This window comes from Serinus canaria, chromosome 1 (assembly GCF_022539315.1).
Source record: "Serinus canaria isolate serCan28SL12 chromosome 1, serCan2020, whole genome shotgun sequence".
Lineage (NCBI taxonomy): Eukaryota > Metazoa > Chordata > Aves > Passeriformes > Fringillidae > Serinus > Serinus canaria.
Genome location: NC_066313.1, coordinates 37,546,071 through 37,572,429, shown reverse-complemented (window position 1 = coordinate 37,572,429; position 26,359 = coordinate 37,546,071).

Sequence of the window (26,359 nt, the reverse complement as noted above, 5' to 3'; positions counted from 1 at the left end):
TGATTAATCAAAAGTAGAGGTGATGTCTTTTTGTTGAGTGGGATGCATTGAGGGTCAGGGGGCTATTGATTGTTCTGATTAATACACTGCACTCCCACATCTGGGAAATGACAACTCAGATTGGAAGGCCCCTTTTCTGCCCTGCTTTCATGGGTAGAATTCCCCTCTGAAATCAGTGTCTCAGAGAAAAAAGAGAATCGATGGTGCCAGGCATTAGTGAAGGTCAGAGTGCAAGGCATAGAGGGCAAATCATTGGCCACTGTAAATCATGGTCACTCTCTTAACTCACTAGATTCTATTGCATTTTAGTCAGGGATTTGACCCTGAGAGCAATCTGTAATTTTCCCTCATATCTATTGTTTCCTTATTTGATTTCGATGTCTATTTGGTTTTACCATCTGAGCTATTCAAGATGGATTACAGTCAGTGTCCCATTAATTTCTAAGATTTACAAATATTTTGAGAAAAAAAGGTTGATATTTTCTATGCCTCTTTTCACTTCTTGTGCACCTGCTCTTTGATACTGAAAAGTTCTTGACTTAGGGTAAGCACTGCTCAGCAACAGCCAGCACATTTATTTGTTGCCAACATTATTCTCATACCAAGCCCAAAACACAGTGCTGTGCCTGCGATTAGGGAAGAAAATTAACTCTATTCTGGCCAATACCAGTACACTTCTACATCTCAGATGAAAAGCAATCTTTAATATTTCTCCAAGGAAAAAAACATTAAATCACATCTAAAAAAATATACCTAAGTAAGACAGAGGGTTTAGGTTTTGGATTTTTTTTTCTCTTGTTTCTTTGATTATTTGTGGATTTTATAAGCATGATCTTACTTATATATCCTAAGCCTGAACTTAAAGTGTAAGCTTAAAGACAATTTGTTTTATATGCTCCTCCCAAATTTGCAGCATCTGAAAACTGAGATGGTTCAGAAAAAAATTAATCACCAATTGAGCTGACTTTTGATAATTAGAGATTCATTTCTGGAGTACAACAACTTTGTAATAAATGCCAGTGCTGTCGTTTAACATGAAGATTAGAGGAAACTTCTGTTAGCTACTTCTGAGAAAAAAATCAAAACTCTGCCAGTGCAATTTTCAAATGGTTCTGAAAACCCAGTTACTCATCTCCCACAAAAAGACAGTCTGTGGTCACAAGCAATGCTTCCAGCTGCCTTTGGGAATCGCAACAAAAAACTCCCCTAGCTTCATTATCCATTATCCCTGTATAAGGAATAGGATAGAGAATGAAATACAAATAGATATGGATGGATGAGAGTCTAATTTAATAACTACTCAATATAACTGCCCACTGTCTGATGCATTGCTGCATAAGGTGCTATTGATTTGAGGAAAAAGATTATATGACAGCTGGGAGAAAATGTCTGGCGCTGTTCCTCCCAAGATTTATTTTTTCTGATAATGAGTAAATACATTTTATGCATGAAAATCTAGCAAGGCTTTTCCCAACTGTCTTATTATTGTCAGCTTCATGGACAAAACCCCTTATAACTTCAGGGATACTGCACATGCAGATAAAATATCTGCATGTACTTAGTTACCCAGTGAAGGCTCCCATGAAGTGCAAGTAACTGCAGATAGGAGAGGCTGACAAGGGTCCCTTCACGTATTAACTTTCTCATGGTACATGTTCTCTTAGTTTCTGTAAGTAGCACAGAGTTTCTTTACATTCTCTTTGTGTCAGGATTAAATCTCACATTAAACAAGGCACTAATTATCTGGTGTGGCCAGATAGCAGTGATTTCTGGGCTAGGTATTCCTCAAAAAAAAAAATTGCTCTCTGTTTCAGGACTGGTTCTGCCTTCAGGCCTGTCAGGATTAAAAAACTCACTAGTGGCAGTGAGGGGTGACTCATATGTCAAGACATATTAGTCCTGCCAAAACCCTTCTTATTCATCTTCATTAACTTGAGGCTCTTCTGTATCTACTCTTCCACCCCATCTTTTATTTTGAGGTTCTATCTTTATCTGAAAATCATCCTGGGTAACTTCCTGACTCATAACAAAGCCGAATATGGTCCAGCTCTTTGGGCAATTCTGCAATAGGCTGGCTTGCGAAAGAGCTTCTGATTTACTATTTTCCCTAAGAAAAATTCCTTTTTGCATGGGCCCATGAGATAGAAGACTGCCATTCCTTATTAGTTTACCCTTAAATTATTGCCACCTCTTAGCTGATATTCTTTTTATCTAAGTAATACAGTTTTAGCATCTTGGATATAAAAGATACTAAGCTAATGATTTTACTTGCCACAGCATTAGAAATGAAACATTTAGAAGCATATGTCACTGAATTAGCAGATTTCTATTACTAATTCCTACATGCATTAAAGGGATTAGACCAGGTGGGAAGTGGAAAAAAGAGCTGAGATTTATCCTCCATCCCCATGACATTCCAGACACTCATATAGAGTAATAGCACAGCATACTAAAAGGCACATCTCCTAGCAGTTGTGTTAAAATTACACCTGCAATAATTAGGGGAGTGTGCCCACTGCTAGGAAAATACAGATGCAACTCAACTCTTGTGCAATGCTCTTCTTTGGAACATATCTTTATCTTTTATATGTTTATATATTTATGTAAACAGAGATCTAACTATAGGTATATATAGAGAGAGATAGACAGAGATACATATTATGATAAATCTATGTATGTGTATATTTAAGAATGAGAACAGGCTGAGCCCCAAATTTCATAAAGCTCAATACCTTCATAAAATATTTTCACTCAGAACTCACTGAAACTGGAAAGCCTATTGAAATTAATAAGAAAGTACTTGAACACTGAGTAAAGTAACTTGAGAGCCAAAAGCAATTGTTATGAAAGGCTAATGAAGAACAAATGAAATGCTAAAGTAAACAAAAAAGGGGGGAAATGGCTCTTTAAAACTGAGAGAAGAAAGAAGAGATAAAATGTGATAGTTACAGCTCAACAGCTTAATTCAAATTCCTACAAAAACAAGGAAAAGACTGAAAAATCTGTAAGCATCAAAAAGACAATATAGTAAGGAGCAGAAAAGCAAAACAATACATGGGTTTTTCTTTCTGCATACAAGACTCACTTTTGCCATGCCCCCTGCCCCCTCTCCAGTTTTCAGCATCTTTCAAAATCAAAACATACATTACTGGTACTTCTTAAACTCAACCCAAACATTGGTTGAAACACAATTTTGCCACTATTTGAACTGCTTTTTGAGGGAAAAAACATGAAGTCAATTAGTTGCTACCAAACTCTTTAAAACAACACTGATCATTTCATATCTTGTGTCAAGTATATTTCCATGCACTAAATGATTCCTTTATTTTTATTGTTTAAGATCCTGGCATTTTGAACCTTTCCTCAAGTCAACAGCATCCTCATGAAACTATCCAGGAATTATTCAAAGTAATTTCCACTAGGCACAAAGTTAAGGGTTCTAAGAATCATTATTAACCCGTGCATAGCAATCATTTTATAAGGATGATGTTTTCCAGATTATGCATGCTTTGACAGTTCTAACACAATAATAGTTTTAGCAAACTGAGGGAGATTTTTAATTTTGTATGAATGAAAATCAAAATATATATCTTTGGATTTATTATATATAACTGTTATAATTCTTCCAGCATTTTATCAGCTACTGCTCTCGGTCAATCTGAACAAATTCCTAATGTATGACAAGCACTGTACTACTCCCTGGGGAAACTGAGGTAGAATATTCCTTATCAGTATGATTAGGCCAGTGAAAGTTGTGTTTGTTTATTTTCCTTGTATATGACATGTATGACCGTTCAGAATCAGCAACTGTAGCAATTAGGATCAGGCCAGGGATACCCTTCTATCCTACACTGTGTCAAGAGGCTCTGATGCTGAAGCATGGCAGTTTTGGGAGATGGGGATGGATGTAGCTTTCAGCAGCATCTGACCTATTGAGTCCAGTTGCCAGAGGTTCTGTAGTCCAAGTGTACATGTGCAGATACATTATCCACACCTCCATCTCTAGACCATAGTGAAGAAGTTCATGTGATAACTACAGCAGACTGAGGTAGTCTTGTACTGTCAGTTTAGATGGCAGCAACATCTGTGACTAAATAATCTCAGTGAGTCATTTAATCATTTCTTTTATAAAACCAGAGATGTCATGCTACAGTGTACCTGCTGCTGTTCCAGACACAGCTGCTAGTCAATCAGAATAACCAGATCTGCCATATAGTTTTAAGTGAATGAAAACAGGGTCAGCCCAAAATGCTGTGGGACCTTTCTCATTTGCTGAATGTCTTCCACAAGGAAAGGCAGCAAAACTGAGCTTCAAGAAATTTTTCTCTCTTGATATTTCATTTGCTTCTTTGTGTGGCCTCTGTCTTCATTGGTTTTAACCTCTCTGGATTTGTCTCACATTTGCCATAACGCTTCTGCTTGCCTCCATCTTACTGAAGCTATAGCTTTGATGCAGAAGAGTTTTAATAGACTGGGTGTAAGAATTCTGGATTGCAGAGACACCTTAAATAGTCATTTAAAAAAATAAAAATTAAATACTAGACTAGCTCTGAGTCTCATAATCCCATTATCTTGAAGCTATTGCCTACATTTCTCTGTATCTGATACAAAGTCATCTTAAGTATTCTGCCTCATCTAAGTACACTCTGGGCTGCTGGCATGAGACTTCTTTTTCATCAGCCATGTGCCTCATTTAAAACACCTCATTTTCCTTCCTGGTTCAGCTCAGTACTCAAGACATATTTTATACTTCCATTTTATCACCTCTTGGGGTTTTTCACTCCAACTGCTCTGAGACTGATGGAGATGTGCTAGGCATGCTTACAAAGATGCAGCATTACAGACAAAAAACTAACTATTCATCCCCCAAAAAAATAGCTGTTACTGCATCCTTTTTGGGGGCTGGTCTTTTTTGTTTTGTTTTGTTGGGGTTTTTTTTAAACAAAAATATCTGCATTTTCTCATTTACACATCAGAGAAGTGCTTATCATTCTCATGTGGTAAAAAAAGCACTGCATTATGCCAAAACACTTGAAATAACAAATGAAACATTGATGATAAAGCCTCACTCCTTGAAATCACCTTTTCTGTGATTAGTTTGCAAATAACTTCCAAATCTGGTGATGGAGCTGTAAAGACTCGATGAGGTTAACTGCTCTGCTGTCCTCATTGTCCAAAGATTAATTCTTTTGTTCCCTGTATAGGGAAACAGATTTCAAAAGCCCTGGAGACCGACCTAGACTGATTTTCCTGATATTTCTTTCACCATAGTCTAAAAAAGAAGGAGAAACTGAAGCAGGGTAGAGTGACTATTTCCTTAACACAAGAGAGCATATTGAAGTGTGGTTATTTTTCAGAGGGGAAACCTTATGAGAATTATTTCAGGGTCATACTATTTTATGGACCTAGAGGGAATGCTGAGAAGTGAAATCCTTGTCATTCTTAACTGATAACAGACTATAAAAATCACATTATATACCCAGTTGTTATCTTTAATTGAGAATCTGTTATACCAAAGGTAGAGAAAAGCAGAAGCAAAACTTAATATAACAACAAGCTAATACCTCAGGTGAAACAATTAAATGTTTTGGAAAACAAAAACACCGTCAGCAAATAGGAAACTCATTGACATTAAAGAATGATTTGTGTTGTATGTTGAGTTTTGAAAACTTTGTCTGCAAAAAGTGTTTTCCTCCTGACCCAGAATGCCTTACCTATTGGAATATTCTTCTTTCTGCCAATTTGGACATGAGCTGAGAAGTGCAGCCACGCTTATTCTGGTTCTTTGTTCTGTGAGAAGTCTTCCCTTGCTTACTTGCACATGTTTCATTTTTTATGCATGAGGAAAAGCCAGAACATAAACATTGCACTGACAGTTGTACGTTGTGTCAAAATTTTTATATATTTTTCTCTGATGCCATGAATATGCATTTGTTTATGTAAATGCACATAGTATCTCTCAAAAGCTTTAGGAGATATACAACAACTACAAGTCAGAATATAAATACATATGAAAAAGAACCCTAGAAAATAACTACTCTTGTAGATCATACATTCATGGTAATCGCTCTGAGAAAATCATAAAAATAACCCTTCTCAATACTTTCAGGCTAAAAGCAGCCTCCTACATTTAAATTGAAACAAGACACTTTGAGTATTTCCTTCAGAGTGTGTGTTATAAGTACCAATGTAATTAAAAGTCACAGTTTTGAACTGAGCAATCTTCTGGAAGTGCTCAGAGGATTTTCAGTGTCATACCACACCCACACAGGTTTTTGATCTCTCAACAGTGGATCCCTAGTAAGGAATGATGCCAGCAGGTTAGGATTTCCACAGCTTTAAAAAGAGCAAGAAACACCAGGAGCAGACACTGAAGAGCAACTGAATATGGGTACATTTATTCTCTCCACATCATTGTCCAAGTAGATGTCTCGTTTTCTTTCTCTCTTCTTCTTGGCTACTCTCCATGGAATTACAAAATTGCCCTTTGGCATGTGGTCAGACAGACCAGAATGATCTTCATGTTCTCACAGAGACACAGTATTCAGAAATTTGCTCAGTGGTTGTGTCACCAATGGAAACTGTTCTTTGTACCAAGGTTGCAACACACTCTGCAAGTAAGACAGTAAAATTATCTTTGGTTGCTAAAATATCCTCTCTTTTAAAAAATAAAACTTGAAAATCTTAGTGTTCCCTATATTCAAATCCATGACAATTAACCTATACACAGGGTGTATTTCCAGTTGTAAGATAATGTAGCATTCCTTCAAAGAGGTGTCAAAAACAATCATAGGCTAATGAGGTTTTACAAGAACCACCTGCTGGTTGCTTTCAATTAGATAAAATGCCCTGGTTGGAAGAGAGGAAACGCATTTTGATTATTTTCAAAGGGATTGCACAACAAGAAAGTGATAAGAGTAAAAGAAATGAGGAACCAATAGAACAGTCTGAACCTTCCAGCTCCACTTCCCCCCTCCTCATTTCTATTTGAAACAAACAAATAAAAACAATGGCAATACTGAGAGTTCAAAGACACTGAGGATAAACGCAGAGAAAGCTTCATGAATACCTGATATTGTCAGTTCACTGACACCCCAAGACAAATTCTAAAAGCAATGTCTTTGAACCAGATGAAGCATTTTGTTCAATTCGAGATGAAATGTTTTCCTTTGCATTTCTGTTGTCATTTTTAAGATGAAAAATATTTTTTTTAAAAAAAGCAAAAGGCTATTTTAAATAATCTAGTTATTACATTTCAAACTTTTTGCTGAATTCAGATTTCAGAATATCTCTTGGGAAGAAGGATGTGATCAGAAAGAACAGTTGGACAAAACCTGACATAATAGTCAGATATATTTTTTAAACATTTTTTGACTCAAGAACCAAGGGCCAAAATGTATTCTGCCATCCTATTGAGACCTGAGCTTTCTATTATAACATCAGAAATTACTTTGGACACTTCTGCGTTTAGAAAAGAATATAAATATACCTATATAATAATATAATAATATAATAATATATAATATATAATATATATTTATATAATTATATATTATAATTATATATAATTATAATAATTATATATTATATAACAATAAAATATATTATATAATGTTATATATTATATAATTATAATTTATAATATTATAAAATAAATGAATATATGTATGTATGTATGTATGTATGTATATTAAATCAGAAGGCAAAACACCCAATACATCCCCCTAGGAATGGAGGAAGAGCATGGTGAACGACATGACAGATTCTTTCTCTTTTATGATTATTTTATAGGACTTTCATACTTGCAAGTTCCAGAGAAAAAACTGAAAGAGCAGAGAACTGAAAAGTCAACACTCTTTATACGTCCTCCCACCTCATATCAGGGTGTAAAGGACATTGACAGCAGAGTCTGTAAGACTGAGAGGTTATTGATAGGGATGTAAGACTTTCAAATTGGCAAAAAACCTTCAAGTTGGATTCTCTCTTCTCATGTAAATGTTTCATTTGTAGTTTTACACCACTGAATTTTTTGAAGCATTGTGGAGGATTTAAAGACCAGTGTATAGCTCCATGGAAGATGCCTCATGAAAACTGCTTTGGAATCCTTTCCTGTGGATGTGGTTTTCTATGGAGTCTGAGTATTTACATAGTTCCATTACCTCGGTTAGCAACAGCAGTTTCAGGCAATGTGTCTTCTAAAAAGACTTTCTACACATTCCACTTGACATCTAAATGCTGATTATATTTTGTTCACCATTTTGCACAGCTGAAAAAATACATTAAAGATTTTCCATGATTCTTGTTCTACATGATAAGTTATCTTTTAATAAATTAAAAAGATAGTCAGTGGATGCTACTCCATTCTACAGAAGAGAAAGATTCCCTTCAGAAAAAGTCAGAAAGCGCAAATGAAGCAACTTCTCCTCTGGCTGGCATTTGGGATGGGGAAAAAGAAAAACAAGTTATAAGGAAAAGAGCAAATCCCTTAACAATGAGAGACCTGACTTCCAATAAATATATAAATAAATAATTCAAAGTGGGGTTTTCTTAAGACAAGAAAAACAAATTGAGCACCTTTGCCTCCCTAGGTGTTTGTGATGAATTACCATAGCTGAAGGAAGGTTTTAAGGGCCTCTGGTTCCAGCCAAAAGCCAAAGAACCTTACAGAAGGAAGAAGCCTTGTCCCTGTGAGAAGTGCAAAAATGCTTACAAAAGGATTCTTCCTTCAGTCAACTGAAAAAAGATCAGATCCATCGGTGATTGGTAGAAGCTGAATGCACTGTCACACCTGAAGTCTCAACAGCTGTACACCCTGAAGATATTGATCAAAAAGATGTCTTTTGAACTGAGTCACAGGCAGAATACTATCTAAAAATCTTCTATGGCACTAAAAAATAAAAAACTCATGCTTTAGAAGCTACATCGTCCACAACCATGGCTTTAATACAGACAGCTGTGGTAACCAGTCCTTGCCTGCTGAGGAGAGAGAGAGAGAGAGAGAGAATGTGTCATCTAGAGGATGACAAGCCGCATGGATTTCCAATTTAATTCAAATAAGCCAAGCTGATCACCAAAAAAAAAGTGTGGATGCAAAAGCAGGCTGAAAACCAAAAGATGAATAATCTTGATTTTTCATAAAGTGTCATATGCAAATGAATTTAAAAATTAGGGAAATTAAGCTGTAGGTGAGTTTTGGTTTTCAAAATTTAAAGCAAGAAAGTATTGGTTTTAAATATAAGACAGTAAGAAGTCTTATTTATCATCATTTGTGGTTCATCAGTCAGAAAAGGTCAGATGATGTTCCACAGGGACAAATTTACTCATGGTCACACTAGTCTCAGATCAATCCATGGAGAGAACTTGGTGCATTAAAGCTCACTTCCCCCTGCTTTGTAGGATCTTCTGGCATTTTCTTCTGACTCAGCTCAGCCACACATAACTGACCTTTCCCTCCATCTCCCTTAGCTTCCCAGCCTGGCAAGAGGGATTGGTCAGCAGTGCTCTTTGGGCTATGTTTCCCCCTTTCTGGTGAGTCTCCCCCACAGCAGCAGCTTTTGAAATATACTATATATATCAGAATAAATATATTTGTATGTATATAAGATACCTCCTTATGAACAAGTGGTCTGCTTTGGGCATAGTGAGTTCTTGCAAAACAACCCTGTATGTCCACATTAAACTTTGGTTATTTTTAAAACAGAGTTTTTTCTGTGGAGGGAGAAAATTGCAATTTCCTACAATTTGAGAAAGTAAAATCAAATTTTATTTCCATTTACACTATTGCAGAATGCCTAATCCAAACTGCAATCTAGCCTTAAAGAAATAAGAACAGTATTTTATTTGTGACAAGGCTGGCCAACGTGTCTAGTTTTTAAATATCATATTTAAGCTATTCCTACATGAAGTTTTCCAAATGGATGTTGTTATTGTTGTGTTACCTTCCAGCACTGCCAACCAAGACAGGAGCAGGTAGCGTATCCAGAGCAGCTACAGCAGACTGATTGAGAATCATTAGCGAGACAAAAGGGCAGATGACAGACATTAATATGAGAGAAGGAAAAATTACCTCATGCCATGCCCAGGAAGAGTATAACTGAGTTGTTTTTAAATGGGGAAAGAAACCACTTGCAGGAGAGAAGCCTGCTAATGCCATTCATCGACTGCCAAGAGAACTGGAACATCATCGTGCGTGGCAGCTCCAACCACCAAGGCAGCCTTGTTGCTTTCCCCATGGAAGACCATGACTTGGTCATGACTGGTCCCCAGGGCCACCATAATACCTGCAGAGTCAGTCCTTGCCCTCTAATGTTCATTCTTGGCTACTTGGACTATGAGTGGAAAAGAACAGCTTGGTGGGGGTCGCCCTTCTCCACAGGCTCTAAGCAGATCTGTGCTCCCTATGACTTTCAATCCCCTTGCTCATACCTTGTATAAACTTACTGTGTCCCTGGGATGTGAATGGAAGATCCCTGCAGCCCTCTTGTGTCCCTCTGTGAGAGGGACAACAGCTACCTCAAGGAGAAAGAGCTTTGGAGAGAGAGTGTAAGAGGTTCCTCTGTCCTATCAAAGTTGCAAATAGCTTGGAAAATAGTCGACTGACATCCCTGAGGTCTTATCAAACCTGTTTCACCATCTATGAACACATCTGAAAAAGAAAGGGGCAACATTTTGTTAGAAATCTATGCAGCAACTTCATCCCAAAAATGCTGTGTGGACTGGAGCACTTCCACAGCACAGTCTCTGCTCCCAGATGTACCCAGACAAGGAGATACCAGGACACTAAGACATGTTCTTGCTTTGCAGCCATGGCAGGGCAGAGCAACCTCAATGCTGTCATGAAAAGATGGGGAGAAAGGAAATTCTTTCATCCTGCCTGTGACAGCACCTAAAATCCTGTGCTACCTTATTGAGTAGGTATATTGAGTAGGATATTTTTTATTCTATTGATTGAAGAAGAATTTAGCCTGCTAGTCTTCAAAACTTATTCTTTGTAAGATATAGTCCTTGGCATTTTTGATTACTGCTGTTGATCAGCATTCACATGGCTTTTTATTTCTTTCGAATGACAGCTTATGAAAAGGTGTGTTTCACTGGGTACAGTCTTGGGATATGTTTTCCTACATATTTCTAAAACATCGGCTGTTGATTTTACCCTGGTAGATCTTGATTCTTTCATTCCTTACATCATCTTTGTTTTACTTTCTTCTGCTGTATTGTATACTGAGAGTTTTCAGAAGATTCATCTAAATCCTCAAATCTAGGCCCAGGTGGTGTATAGATCAAGTCAAAAGATGCCAAACATAAACATACATTCCCAAATTTATTCTCCCATTTTTTTTCTTTCTCTTTTTTTTTTTTTTTGACAAAATCATTATATAAAAATCTTGCAAAAATATTGTCTTTTGGTCTCTGTCCTATTTCATATGACAGAAGACTTAATTGTGTAATATAGACATGTATTATGTCACAATTAGTGTTATATATATAATGTTATATAAAGTACATGGGCAATGTTACAGTTCATTAATCTGAAAATATATTGTACTACATGATACAGATACTGTGAAGTAGAAAACGGGGGTAGTCTCTATTCAAAGAAGAGACTACCATGGTTACCAAGCAAGGTTCTCTCACTCATCTTGAAAACATTTTCTGAAAGTCAATTTAAAAAAAGCGGCAAAAGGTAAGGGAAGGAGTGAGCAAGCTCACAATGTTGGTTCAGAGGATAGAAACTTCTTGTTTGTCTTTCAGCAATGAGAAGCAATAATCTTGAAATATTATTTTCCACGTAGACCCAGGGATGTCAACTGTTTTATACAAGATACATAACTGCATTAGTTAATAATATAAACTAACTCTGCATACTCAAATCAAATACCTGAATGGGCAAAATCTAGGAAAAAATATTCTTCTTGAACATTTTAATGGAGACCATTTCATCTGTATTCGGCACAGTACAACTTGGAGCAAACTCACTCTTACACTCCTGCTCTTATTACAAGAGTCTGTGTGTATCAGACCTGTATTGTCAGGATCATTTCATGTGTCACTGAAATGCAGGCACTGCTGAAGAAAAGAAAACTCTTAACAAAGCAATATATTAGCTGTAAACAGACAAGTATGAGACTCCAGGGAGACAAAAGCAAAAGGGGTGACCATGACCCTGAAGCTCTGCTTAAATGAATTCACAGTAAATTGCCTCATTTCTCCTTTTTCCATAGCATGGATGCAGCAAGTTGCAGTGTTTTCCACAGTTCAGTTCCCCTATTTGAATATACTGAGAGACAGCACACACACAGAAAACTCAGTCAACACACACACCTAGATCAGAGTCTGATCTGTTCATGAACCAGGGAAAAACACATGGATTGAATGCTTGGGCAGAAACTTGGCATAATAAGTCATTCAGTTCGAGCCAGAGAGTTCTCATAAAAAGGAACCCTGTAGTATCCTGTAAGATTGTACCTCAGCTGAACCTTTTGTGAATACTGAATGCTCTAGAAGCAAGAAGCCACCCTTGGCCCCGCAGGTGTTGAGTGGTGATGCTGAGTTATCCACAGAGTGGATCCCATTATGTCAGAGGATGGTTATCCCATTGTCCTCTACAACTAACACTAATCCATAGTGCCAACCCACCACCATGCAGAAGTACTGGTGTCATTTGCAGTACATCTAAATTAGGATTCTTTTTTCTTAATGCAATGTCTCTCTCATAACCTCTTTTATACCTGTGGTAGATGAGATTTCTGAAACTTGTACATGTGGCAACAATATACCAAGGAAAAGAAAGCTAACATGAAAAGCCATGCTTAGATTTATTTTTTTCAAAAATTTTCTGTACTCTGGAATTTCAGCAACAGGGAGAGAATCTGACAGACAAAGATAATCACTTTTCCAATCAGCTACTAGATGTGCAATAATTACATCTGCTCAAAGATTTCTTTAACTTTTAATTTATATATAAGACCATAAAAGATACACGATTGACAGCACTGGAAATGGAAAGCCTCTAATTAATCCAAAAAAAGGCAAACTGCTTTTACTGGAGGCAAGAGTGATGGAATGTTCTTCCTTCACACTTCTGATTTGCCTCAACTTGAGAAATAGGTGCCACTGATAAGTTGAACAAAATACAAAATAATAAAAATTAAATCTAAGAGGACATGAAAATTTAAGTTTTACAAGGGCCTTTGCACATCTTTAATTAGATCACTTTTGAAGCCAACTGTTACTAAGATAGCCAAATTACTCTGAGAAAACCTGGTTAATTTACCAGTAAAACAGGGCAGGAGCATGAAAAGAATTGGACTACTTTTGTGAAGAGTTATTTGATTGAAAAAGATTTGAAGTCTTCATCTTTGCCCGTTTCTGAACAGAATAATACTCTGTGAACAAACAACTCACATGAACAGACTGAACATAGATGGACAAAATGGAACAGACATTGGAGGTAAGGCAGACCAACAGTGCTCGTCAGATGTGAGAATGGACCCAACAGGAATTTCCACTTTAAACAAGCAAGTTTATAAGAAATTTATAGAAAAGCCAAAATAACTGGACTCTGAGCTTCTTAGTGCAGCTTTCAAATCCCACCACAACTCTCTGAGTGTTTTCATTCTGACTGGACAGACCAACTAAAGTCACCTGTCTGCCATGAGAAATGCCTGATCCAATCTAGCAGTCAGTGACATACATAGCTTGTCAGTCTCAATTACCTGTAACATCTCCTGGGACTCCTGTTCCTTGGCACAGAGAAGGAAATAAATTTTACTTGCTTCTAAGTCATACTCATGTATTTTCAGACTAGAGAGTACTCATTTCCTGCATTCATTCCTTCCCCAACTCCTTAATCTTTCCTGCATATTGTTAATTGATTTAGGGTAATGTTTCCAATTTAAAACAGGACTAGAGAAACATTTTTTTTTACTGAACCTTGACCTTTTCCAGCATACAAAATTCTCCAGCAGAATGGCACAAGGGACTTCAAGGAGCCCTAAAAATGTCTTTTCAGAACAGCATGGCAAATGGTAACAATAAATGTATCTTTGGGAAGTCACATTATCTATGAATTTATTAATTGCAATTGCAAAGCAAAAGAAGAAAGGAAATAAAAGTCTAATAAAAAAAAGGTACTACCTGTGAGAGATGATGGCAAATAGAAAAAAACTAATAGTGAGCAGTACATGGATGAAGCAAACACAGTTTACACCTACCATCTCAAATTTATCTCCTGAGGCTTTGTTAAACAGAAACAGCAGAGACATAACTTCTTTCTCCTTCTTTTCCTCTGTAAGGCAAAGGTGAACTTAATGTCTTTGCAAATTTGTGATATTAAGACAATTCCTTACACCATCAGCTGAGTGGGTAGGGGACACAGTGTATAGCAATCTATCACATCTTTAGGAAGCTTTAAACAAAAATAGTGGATGCAAATTTTGACAGACACAGTGACCACAGCAATTCACTTGCACAGAAATGTTGATTTGTTGCCAAGAAGGAGGGTATTATGCTGTTATTTGCTGCTATCATCCAGTAAAATATTGTAATCCAGGGTTGATGCTTCTTCTAAATGCTAGTGGCCATGCTCCATGCTAGTTAGTTTCATACCAAAGCCTCAGCAGAGACGTTCACAAACAGACAGAATCAGGAAACCAGATTTCAAACTTTTCAGTTAGGAAAGGTGTGCAAAAACTTGATTTCCAAAATGCTGAGAATACAGTTGACTCCAGAAATGTCTGCAGGCATAAAGTTAGCAGAGTCATTCTTTCCTATCAGGTGTTACACACCTTTTCATTTATTTGAGGTTTTCCCTATTACATCACCATCTGTTCCTTTGTTGCCTCAAACCTACAGTGAGTTTGACAAAGCTGCCTTTGATCATAAGATATTCTAAGACCCCTCATGCAATTAGCACAGCAGCTATGAAGACAGACCAAAAATCCACCAATATATCCCAGGAATCCTTAAAACAACTAATATAATTCACTGTCCAATGACAATCAGATAAAAGTCATTTAAAAGATAAGACACAAAGGATTTCTGTAATCTTAGATTGTGTAAGGTCTGGGAGGAAGTCAGAGTCAATGACAGAATGAAAACCTCTTTCCAGTCAGTGAAGAGCAGAATCCTCTAGGATTCCTCGTACAGTTCTCATGCCTAACATGAGATGATGTAATAAATCCTACTCAAGCAAACAGGGTGAAGAAAAACAAAACCAAGGACCTTCTTTCTTTCTACTGGGATAAATCAGTATGAGGAGAAGCTACCCAGGTTTGTGTCCAGAAGGCAAACACAGCTTTTGTAATTGGATCCTTTTTCTTGGGGCAAGTGTCTCATCCAGCTGGGCTCACCATTCTGCAGCAATCATAGAGGAATACTCTGCTTTCATTCAGTATGGCATTTCCTCTGTGTATGACTTATTAGCATGAAGTTTCAGCCTAGAGCTAAAAATAGAAGCTTAGCCTCTACTAAGCACCATCCTCCAGCTAAGCAGGAGTATTTTAGAGCCTTTTAGCTATAAGTAGATCTGATTTTTATGAAAGAACAAGAGTATAAGAGAATCAAATCTAATTGCAGTAGACTGGGTGACATTACTTGAATCTTTTTCTCTGGTACATTTCAGTAATGTACTAAGCATTTGCAGAATCTTATCAAAATTCAAGGAAATCATCAGTGGAAGGGTAGTTGGCTTCTAGAAAAACATTTAGTCTGATTTTTTAATTGGGATTTCAATTCTGTCCAAAGCTTCTTTCTAGATGTTTCACAGACATTGGTATAGCTAAAATAAATAGCATAAAAATAAAATCAAGTAAATTCAGAAAGAAACCCCACCAAATTGTTCATCCTTCAAAATTTAAAGGACAAACTAATGAATTCAAAAATATTAGTTCCAGGGAACTGTAAAATCAACCAAATGAAAAGTACTCTATCACAAAACAACTAATAAAATTGCTGTGATATATTAAGTTATAAGGGAGGATTTTTTATCATTTTCTGAGAGGTTATTAATAAATTGCACAGAAAAACAGTGAAATAACTGTTGTGATTGCAAAAACTACAGCAAAAAGGAATAGAGTGTCAGAGACACCAATGTTTTACTTACTTGTAAATGTTAAAAAATTAGAACTAGCTGCAGTGCTGCTTGTGCCCTCCAAATGAGTTAAATGAGGTGGAGATGTGAAGGGAGCTGACCTCTCAGGGCTGGCCACTTCAGTGGCCACGTGCTACAACCAGATGGTGTTTCTCACTGTATAAAATAAAAGCCCATGGACCTGCTGGGTACAGGTGCCGTACTGCCAGGCTGGAGTAGTGTCATCCCAGGACACTTGGGACTCATTGCCCAGACACAGAACTTCTCTGCCAAGACAGAATGGCTAAAGCAGCTGTCAGCTTGAGCCAACTCCATCAGGTCCCGCCAGTTTCTCACTGAAAGCTGCTCATATCTATTCCAAGCTATTTTTCTATTTTTCACCAAGTCACCAATTTCAAACAGATTGTCGGGGTCTCTAGCTTGTCAGAGTGACCCCGAGAAAAGTTGGAAAGTTTCTTTTCCCAGCCCAGCACTTGAAGAAGGAGTCGGAGCTCTTAATTTCTCAGTCTCAAGGTTGTTTATTGTATCTTACCTATAAAATTCTTTCTCCTGTCCAGCCAAAGTCCACTCAGCAAGACAGTCAGAGGCACTCTGCCTGACCCCAGGGTGGTGTTATGTCTTTATACTAAAAACTACATGTACAATGTTTACAATTACTTGCCAATACCTATCACCTGTGTTAGACAGTGAGCTTCTACTCTAAACCAATCTAAAAGTGCCAACATCACAGCAGAAGATGGAGGCCAAGAACAAGAAGGAGAAAGGCAGGACACTCCCAGATCCCTCCAGATTGCCCTCTGAACCTCCATTGTAGAAACCCCAAAATCTACTTTTGCACCTTGTGATAAATTCACTATCATTCTACCTAAATTGTCATGGCTTGCAGATCATCTAAGGTTGGTAACTTGCTCCACAGGTCATAAAACCAGAGGCATTTTGGGCTCTGTGCCAGGGTCTCTGAGACCCCTGGCAGGGGTCTTGGCTGCTCAGGACAGCCAGAGGGATGTCCTGGGTCCTGACAATGGATCTTTCTTGTGCCTTTCCATGCCACGTCTTGGCAAGAGGGATTGCGGCATGAGGGTGATCCTTGCTTGGCCAGCAGTGATCCCTTATGTAAAAATGTCACCCTGCCACACTCCTCCAGACAGTTTGAAGGATGCTCTCATCCTAAACAGAGCCTACACATTCTTTTGGGTCTCTCTATGAGATCTTCTGAAATCTTTATATCCCTGGGCTTCCCACATGACTTTCCCTTTTGTTCATAATGTCGTTCCATGAAAAGTAATTCCAACTCCTTTTGTTTATTTTCAGATTTGCAGAAGATGCTTTCTAAAAGCACTTTTCAATCAATGGTGAAGTTTTTCAACTCACAATTTATTTCCTCAGAATAGGTACAGTTCAAATTTCACCATGTTACATACTGCCATCTGTATTTTTACATTGATATTGCCAAACACCCAGATTTTACTGAACCTGATAAATGTTGCTCAACTCTTGACTCTATGAGTTGTTAATCTTCTCAAGAGCTTCTCATCTCTATCACAGAAACTATGGTTTCTAAATTATAAATTTTTCACTTGTTTCAAGTCCATGTTTTCATCTTCTCACTTGCCTTCAATAAATATTAGGAGCAGTCAACCCTCCAGCCTTCTCTATCTTCTTCTTTAGGAGCCTAATTTCCGGCATACACAAACTTAACCTGCAAAATCTGGGTGATGCAGCCTATGTGATACATCCTTTTCTGCTTATTTCCGTTTTGCTACATGCAAACAGGTAATGCAGTATCCTGTTTCATGTCTAATTGGAAAAACAAAAACAAGAGGATAATTTCCTTGTTTCTGTCTTCCTCTAGTAATCAAGCCTGAGTATTTGTTGCTGATGTAAATATGATACCATAGATATTAATTTACATTTTAGCAAACACATACCTTCATTGTATATTCTCAGGCACAGGCTCCTTGTTCTTCAAAATCAATACTTCACAGAACTGATGAAATAGGCTTCTATTAGCCTTTGATATTTCAATAATTTTGCTATAATTTCCTTTAGGATGAATTAAATAAAACCACACCCATCTACATGACCTATCTCCCCTGCTTGTTTGATCCCTATTGATATTGCTATTGAAACTGCCTCATCTGATATTCAAAGGAAAGGAATGGCCCTAAAGTCCTCACTTTCTCTAGTATTACTCTTCAGTGGAAATTATGTGTCTACTGTTGAAGGTTTTTTGAGGCAGAATTTTCCGAAGGATAATACAAGGAGGTCAAACATCACAGTGTGTGCTCTCCATTCCAGCACTTCTGGGGGACATGACCAAATCTGGAGGGAAATGTCAGTCCTTATTTTCACTATGACTCTCTCTTTATTTTCAATTACATTATATTATCTAAAAATCTAAGGTTACATTCCTAAGGATTTTATTATTATCATCAGTTTTGCTGCAGCTTCCAGAAGGGGACATTGCAGTGATTCACCCTTTCAGCAAGATGTTTTAACCTTAATTTCAATGCAATTTTCTGCAAAACATATTTCCTCTAGATTTACACGCACCATTGCTTCTACTGCATCCCTTAAATTCTGAGAGAAGAGCTCCCTTCCCTTGTAGCTGCATTCAATTGAGAAAAAAGACATTACAGATAAGTAGAATGACTAAAGAGAAACAGTACAAAGTATATTTCCTTTTTTGGTTGTTTTTTTTTAAGAATGATTTGTCTTCAAGCCAAGTCTTCCTTAAGCCCAGAATGGCTCCATCTTCTTGAAGAAGATATCCTTCAATTTTAGTTGCCCCACAGCATTCATCTTTTTGAACTTAAGCTTGTGCTTTCTAGAAGCTTGGACCATCACATGAATTTCGACAGGTTTTAGGAAATTCTAGTTACAGTAGACAGAAGAATTGAAACCGTCTCATCTCAGGTGAAAAATGAGGAATTTTAAATCACAGGCTTTGAAAGTACCACATGGGGAAATCCCCAGATATATTTGATTTGACATCTCAATAAGAGAGAACAAGGCATTGCAATGTAAAATGCAGCACATGAAAGAAGGTCAGCACTGCTACCTTTCAATTAAACTTGTGCTTCTGAAAGGTTGAGGTGAAGGACCTCAAGGCCTCTCATGTCAACTTTTGATGCTGAACTGAATGTCCATATTGAAGTTTGATCTTAGAAAAGAAATAACTGGACATTGTCTTGTAACACATGATTGATACCACAGATTAAAAAATAATAAAGGGTCTGATCCACTATTGATTTTTCCCCTCTTCGGCTATATTCCGAGCTGGTGCAAATCAGCCTAACCTTTTGATATCAGTGGAGTTATGCCTTCTCTGACCTCCTGTAAGGTCCACACTGATCAAGGACTTACCATTATGAAAAAGAAGAATTAATAGGAATGAAACCAAATGAAAGGGAAGGACCTCTTATTCCACCAAAACCAGAAGCAAACATTCCTTTGTTTAGCGAGAGTAAAAGTTCCCTGCCTTCACTGATGGGTGGAGCAAGGATTGCCATTTCTGCCGCAGACTAAATTGGCAAGGAATCAAGCACTCATTTAAAGAGATTTTCCACAGCTATTTTGATTTGGAAGATTTGTCATGGGAGGATATAAGGGCTGTAATAGCCTTTTTTAGCAGTGCTCAGTGCAGCAAATACTCTGTAGCAGAAGGTGCTGAACCTCAAGTGGTTTCCCTCATTTTCCGTGAATATCAGAGCCTTACCCATCCCTGTCTGATACAGCACAAACAAATTGGTTCAAAACTTGACTTCCTGTTTCATCACACATCAGAAATCTGTGCATAAAATTCAAGTTTTTAATGAATTGCTTGGAAACATAAAGAGGAGGAAATGCACGTACAAAAATTACATACTGATAAAAATGTATATTTTCAAAATTCGCTTACACTTATTTGATGTCTGACTTTCAAAGTATGCAAGTTGGCTTTTCTTTCACACGTAGCACGTATTCATGCACAGAGGCGCGCCCCACACACACACGAGCAAAAAATCCTTCAGACTCATTTAATATGATTTATAAACACTTCACTGTAACTACTTCTGCTAATACCCTTAAAATTGGAAGAGGAAAATTTGCTATGCAAGGACTAACTAAAAATTAGTTCTACAAGCTGAAAAAACTAAAAACTGAAGGTAAGAAGTAAAAACTCTTTTTTACATCTTATAAGAATATGTAAGACAAATAGTAAATTTCAGATGGATGGTATGTCTGCTTGAGGGGACCACTTGACTACAGAAAGTAAAGTTATGGAGCACTATGAAAATGAAATCACATTTTTAGTAAAAGGAGGTGTATAGGTTTCATGTATAGGTGGTGTGAATAGGTTGATTACATTTTTTCTAAGGAAGAATATTATAATGAAAAATTATGTATTCAAAAACCTGGTTTTTTTAATATTGCATAATGTTATAAATTAGTATAATAGATCATGAATTGATATGCAATAATATAATTGTTTCTTCAGATAATATGCTTCTCTTTGAGATTGAAAACACCAGTTTAAGAATTAGATTTCACACAAAAATATATTTTTGAGTTATAGCAATTTTAAAAGCAAAAAGTTGGTTCTGACATTTCAACAAGAAAGGTCTTCCTTTTCTGCTGACAAGTAGTCTCTGTTTTCAGCACAGTTTTCCATGGGGAAAATCAGATCTAGGAAAAGATATATCTGAGACTGGCATTTCATGTCCTAGTTCACCACAGGTAATCATGAGTATTCGTTGTAATCAGAGGTATCACCATCATGACATGACACATCACGACCTACAGTGTAATACCTTATAGCAGCATGTAGAGGAAGCTTGATTTGATAGACATTTTTCATCTACTAATGACAAATTAGGGGCACTTCTGAATTATTCATCTACAATTCCTGCATATGCTTAACTCAAATCGACTTTGATGCCATGCAAGTTTCAAACTTACTACAAGCGAGTTTTTTGCTTTTATATGTAACCAAGGTCAGAGAAATGAAGTAATACAAATCTACTGAAATCAAGAAAATGTTGAATTTCATGACTGTTTGTAATGCTTGCTGAGCAGACCAGATTCAGAACAGACAATGACTTACCAGATTTCCTGAAGAAAGTTTTAAAGAATTGAGAAATCAGAACAGCATTTCACAGTTGTTTGTTTACTCTGCTAACTTGCACATAATTAATTTATGTATAGATACTCCAATGAAAATATATGACTTCCAATGAAATTGTACAGGTTGTTATTTACTATATTCATTCACGCTGATAGATGCAGAAAATATAATGGATTTAAGGGAAGACAAATGCCTGTTTAATAAAACAAACTGATTACCACAGGAGTCAATATATTTTTATATTGATGTGTTCATTAGCACTGGAACATTCTATTTAAAAACCAATCAACATACCTTCATACCAGGATTAAAAATCAGCATTGTTAGTGATAGGAAACAATACAGCTTCTCATCCTGTAAATCTTCAACGAAAGGGAGACCTTTCCTCTTCTCAAGATTGGCTGAATGGGGCAGTCATCAGCACCAGTTCAGCTAAAGGGGTTTGTTTCTGAGTGCTCTGAGCCACTACCCTCTGTGAGGGTGGGATTCACCACCACCTAGCCAAAAAAATCATCTCTATCCAATGAAACCTTGGCTCGGTTAACAATGGAGAAGGACAGAATTCTCTAGAGAATGCCTTGTTCCTGCTACAGTTGACACAGCTTAGAAGAATCTAAACTGCCATCTTAGAGCTTCCACATTTCTCCAGTGTTATGGACCTTTCCTAAATGTCCAGCATGATCTTTTTGGGGCGCAGTGGGCACAGTCTTTCCTGTTTGATGTGCTGGTTACAGTACGGTGGAGATGAGTATTGGGAGCATAAGTTGAAAAGGATTCAGAAGGAAAGACCTTTTGTCCATGAGTATAGTGAAAAAGTGGAAGAGGCTGCCAGGAGATGTTCTGTAGTCTCCAACCCTAGATGTTTTCAAGGCCTCACTCTATAACCCCCCAGAGTAACCTAACTTGACCTAATAGCTGGCCCTGCTGTGGAAGGCGGTCAATCTAGGGACTCCCTGAGGCCCCTTCCAACAGGAATTATCCCTTGGTTCTCTAGTATTTATCCATTGTTGTCTTTGTACTGAGCTGACTCCCCTGATGGCACTTCTGGGACTCCAGAGTGAACATGAAGTTCAGTCAACTCAGTTGGAGTTTCGCCTTTAATTGCAGTTCAGAAGTCTCAAAAAATTTCATACCAGCGCCTGCTGAGCACCTGAGGAGGGTGTGGTGACCTTTTGGGGACTTCAGGCTTGTTAACAAAACAGAGATAAACCACAACAACTGTATTAAACTCACTTTCTTGCTCAGTCCATCTTTAAGAAGCATCCTTAACATCGGAAGCTTACAGATGTTCTGTGATGAGCCCAGCACAGGAAAATACAGAACTTTGAAATCCAACAACAGTTTCTACAAATGATTGTCAGTTTTTAAGAATTTTTTACTTTGGTTATTTTATATATACCTAAATTCCTGGTTCTGATTGACTGCCAACAGCCAGGAGAGTGGAGAAAACCTGTTAATTGCTTCTTCTCTTTCACTCCAGTGGTCAGAAGCAGCTGCAGCTATATTGCCTTAATGCATGTGAGGTCTTGGACACCTGGAAGGGAGAGGGCAGAATGTGGGACAAGGATGCATGGAACTGGTAGTGCAGCAGGTGTCTAGGTATGGGATAATGCTCACTAGGAGTGTCAGTGTCAGCACCAGCAGCAGCAATGGCTCTGGGGAGGGTGACAGCTCGTGACATGGCACAGCAGCTCTCTGGGAAATGAGCTGCCCAAGTCAGTGGCTGCTGCAGGCCCTGGGAATACACCAGCAAATCCTCATGCTTGGAAAGGCAGAACAGCTAAAAAGGAGGCATAAGGATCTAAGAGGCAAAATCAGTTTAGCCTGATTAAAAAACGATAAGGCATTTATATTAATAAGAACATGCCTTATAATTATGTTAACTAGGCTAAAAATTACAGGGCCAACAGTCTTTATTTCAGACATGAGATGATCACCAGCTGGGGACAGACAGAAATTGCATCTCGTGGTAAAATACTGCACAATCAGGTGCATTGTGTGGGTATTTTACTTTCCTGTGAAACATCTGGCATGAGCCACTGTGAGAAACAAAATGTCAGAGTAGCTGGACCATTTATCTGTTCTGGTGCATAATTCTTATGCTTCTGTAGCTTACAGGCTTTTCTGACTGCTTGAGAACATTTATGAAATAGTAGGGCAGGGAAGAGAGATGTTATTTCTAATTGAAGAACTTGCTGTGTCTCACCACCTGTTGTTTGTACATAAGATGATAGGGTTCCAATCACAAGATTAATGCACAATTTAGACTGGAAAAATATCAGCAAATCTGTCTGATTCTCCTATTTTAAACCCTTTCATGATCTTCAGAAATATTTCACAGTGCCAAGAACAATTTCAAAAATAAACCATAGGACTTTATAAAAAGCCTTCCAAAAAGCTGCATCTGTCATTTGCATATGCAAAACTTTTGCTGCAGATTCATGAATAAGATTGGTTGTGTAGTTCCTGTAAAATTTAGGGGGGGTTATGCTTAAATGGATTTTTTTTATTTTTACTTTTAATGATAGAAATATTCGACACTGACATGGTGAACAAAGTGTAGAGGTTAAAATCTGATTCCCACAAAAACTTTCTCTAACATAATATTTTGCTACATGCTAATTGCTTCAAAGCTTTTTTTTTTTTAGTAATATCTACTCAGAAAATTTTTACTTTTTTTTTGAAAACAACAACCTAAGAAATTACTGAAGTTGAAGAACTGCCATAGCTATTACCTTAATTTTAAACTTCCTTAGCTGCCTGGATTTTTTGCAGCAGCCATGACTGATTATTCCTGTTAGGATATCCCTTTGTGTGCCTGAACCTTTCTTCCTAAGACTTTGCAACAGCACCAGAAACTGAAGATGTGTTTTTTTCCTGTCTCTCTTTCATAAAAGCAACACTGAATTTGTAAGTTATTTTAATTTTTTTGTTGACATATAACAGTTTGTTGAATACGTAATGTCCATCACGTTGTAGGAAAATGACAGCAGAATATTTTATTAGACTTTATCTTTTGTATAAATTTTGACAACATACCATTTTTCCGGGCATAAATAATTCCATTATACTAAGATTTTATGTAATTTATTAAAAATTATATCTTACCACTTCTTTTTCTACTTTAAGGATAGTTTCAGCCTTAGGAAAGCATTTCTTGTTCTCCAAATCAAGTAAATAAAATGGAGAGAAGTTCCCCACAAGCTTACTATTTTCTATAACCATCACATAACCAAAATATAACTTGAAAAAAAAGGAATTTTGATCTTTGACTCTGAAGAAGAATAAGGACTCATCTTCCCAAGCATTTACTAGTTTAACAGATAATTCTTAAGGGACAACCAAAAATATTTTGAAGAATGAACCAAGAAAATGGTTCAAATAGGTTTTTAAGTTTCTTTCAAAAATAATTCATACTATGAAGTTTAAGTAAATAAATAAATATCTGTGAAATATCCTGTTTTCATGTTAATAGCAATTTCCAACAGACACTTTTGGGAAAAAAAGTACCCTTTTCCTAATTTACAAACACCCGAATGTTGTTTCTTTGAAGTTAAATGAAAATCTTCTTCTAGCTCATCAAATAATAATTTAAAATAGATTTTCTAAGTTTAAGGCATGAATTCTTTCATTAATATATTTTCCTTTTTTCAGTCAGTTTTCTAAGCAAATCAAAAGATTTACTGGTGAATTCTTGAAAAAAAGAGGTCTCTAAATAAATCTTTGAGGGCAAATGAATAAAACACTGAGTAGAAGATCAACCATTTTGGAGAGGAATAAGAAACACTTCATATCTCATAGCTGAAAAATAATGTTTGGTTGTGCTTGATAAAAAATTCAGTCATACAATTTTTTATGTTAATAATAATCTTTCATTTGCTTTTTCAGCTAGACAAAGAAAGGCTCTTGGGTTTTGTCTACTGTTGGAAGAATGCATAGCATGACACTAAAAACCTCTTGTTTATCATTCAGAAAAAGGCAAAAATCTATTACCAACCTGTGCAAGTTTGTAAAAATGCTTAAAAAACATACCTTGAAGTGGCATAAAATATTGAAGCCAGCAGGATGGCTGATTTCACATAACTGAGCTCAGAAATGAAGAAAAATATGTTACCCCAAACCCAGCAAAATCCTGCTTAATAGTTCTTGCTTGGAGTCTTAGCAATCCAAAAGTCTGTGTAAGCTTCCTGCATGCAATCTAACATTTTTTCCTTTAACAGACTTATGTTAAAGGAAAATCTATCAGTTATGTGAAAATGCACAGATTCAGATATATTCAAAATGCTACCTTTATTCATGTCCATTCATGTATAAATGCATATATGCAAGCATTCAAAAACAAAAAAAAATAGGAATTTTGCCTACATCCTTACATCATTTACACCTTGGAAACATTTTTCCTAGAATTTCTTTCCGGACTCTAATTTGTGATGTTTGCAGAGATTGCTCTTCACCACAAGTTCAGCTGTAATACTGTTGAAGACCATTGGTAATGCAAAAAAAAACAATGCAAAAAAAACCAATACAATGTTTTTTAAAAATATATGTATTCAAATTCCTGACTGTTTACCATTTAGCCAGAGAGTCCATCAAAAACCCATTTATAACCCTTGCTATTCCTGAGAAAGATGAATATCTTCTGATTTCTGTAAGTGCATTATACATTATGGAGTTGAAATCTTGGTACATTTAGCATCAGCACGTTTATCTGAGTGCTTAAGTGAGGATTTCAGATTTTGCCTATTGAATAATGAATAGAAGGTGCTCAGATTTCTACTGAGACCCTGGAACTGCAGCCTTTGCAAATGAGGCAGACCTGAAGGCAATTATTGTTGCATTTGGGGCATAGGAATATAGCCTGGACATTTTCTTCATTATCCTTTTCATTCACAGAATGGTTGAGGTTGGATGACACCTCTGGAAGCCACCTGGTCCATGCTGCTTCCCTGTCCTGCTGGCAGCCCAGCACCTGCCTACACAGAAGTCCAGACACTCTTGCTTGGAGCAAAAGTTTGTGAGTCAAGAGTCATGGTTAAATTACCATACCATCCCCACAGACTGCTGGGTGGTCTGGGATTGTTGGATGTCTGATGGCATGCCAGGCTAGGAGGATTAGCACCCAGGGAATCCCACACGTGATGCTGCAGCACTAATCAGGTCAA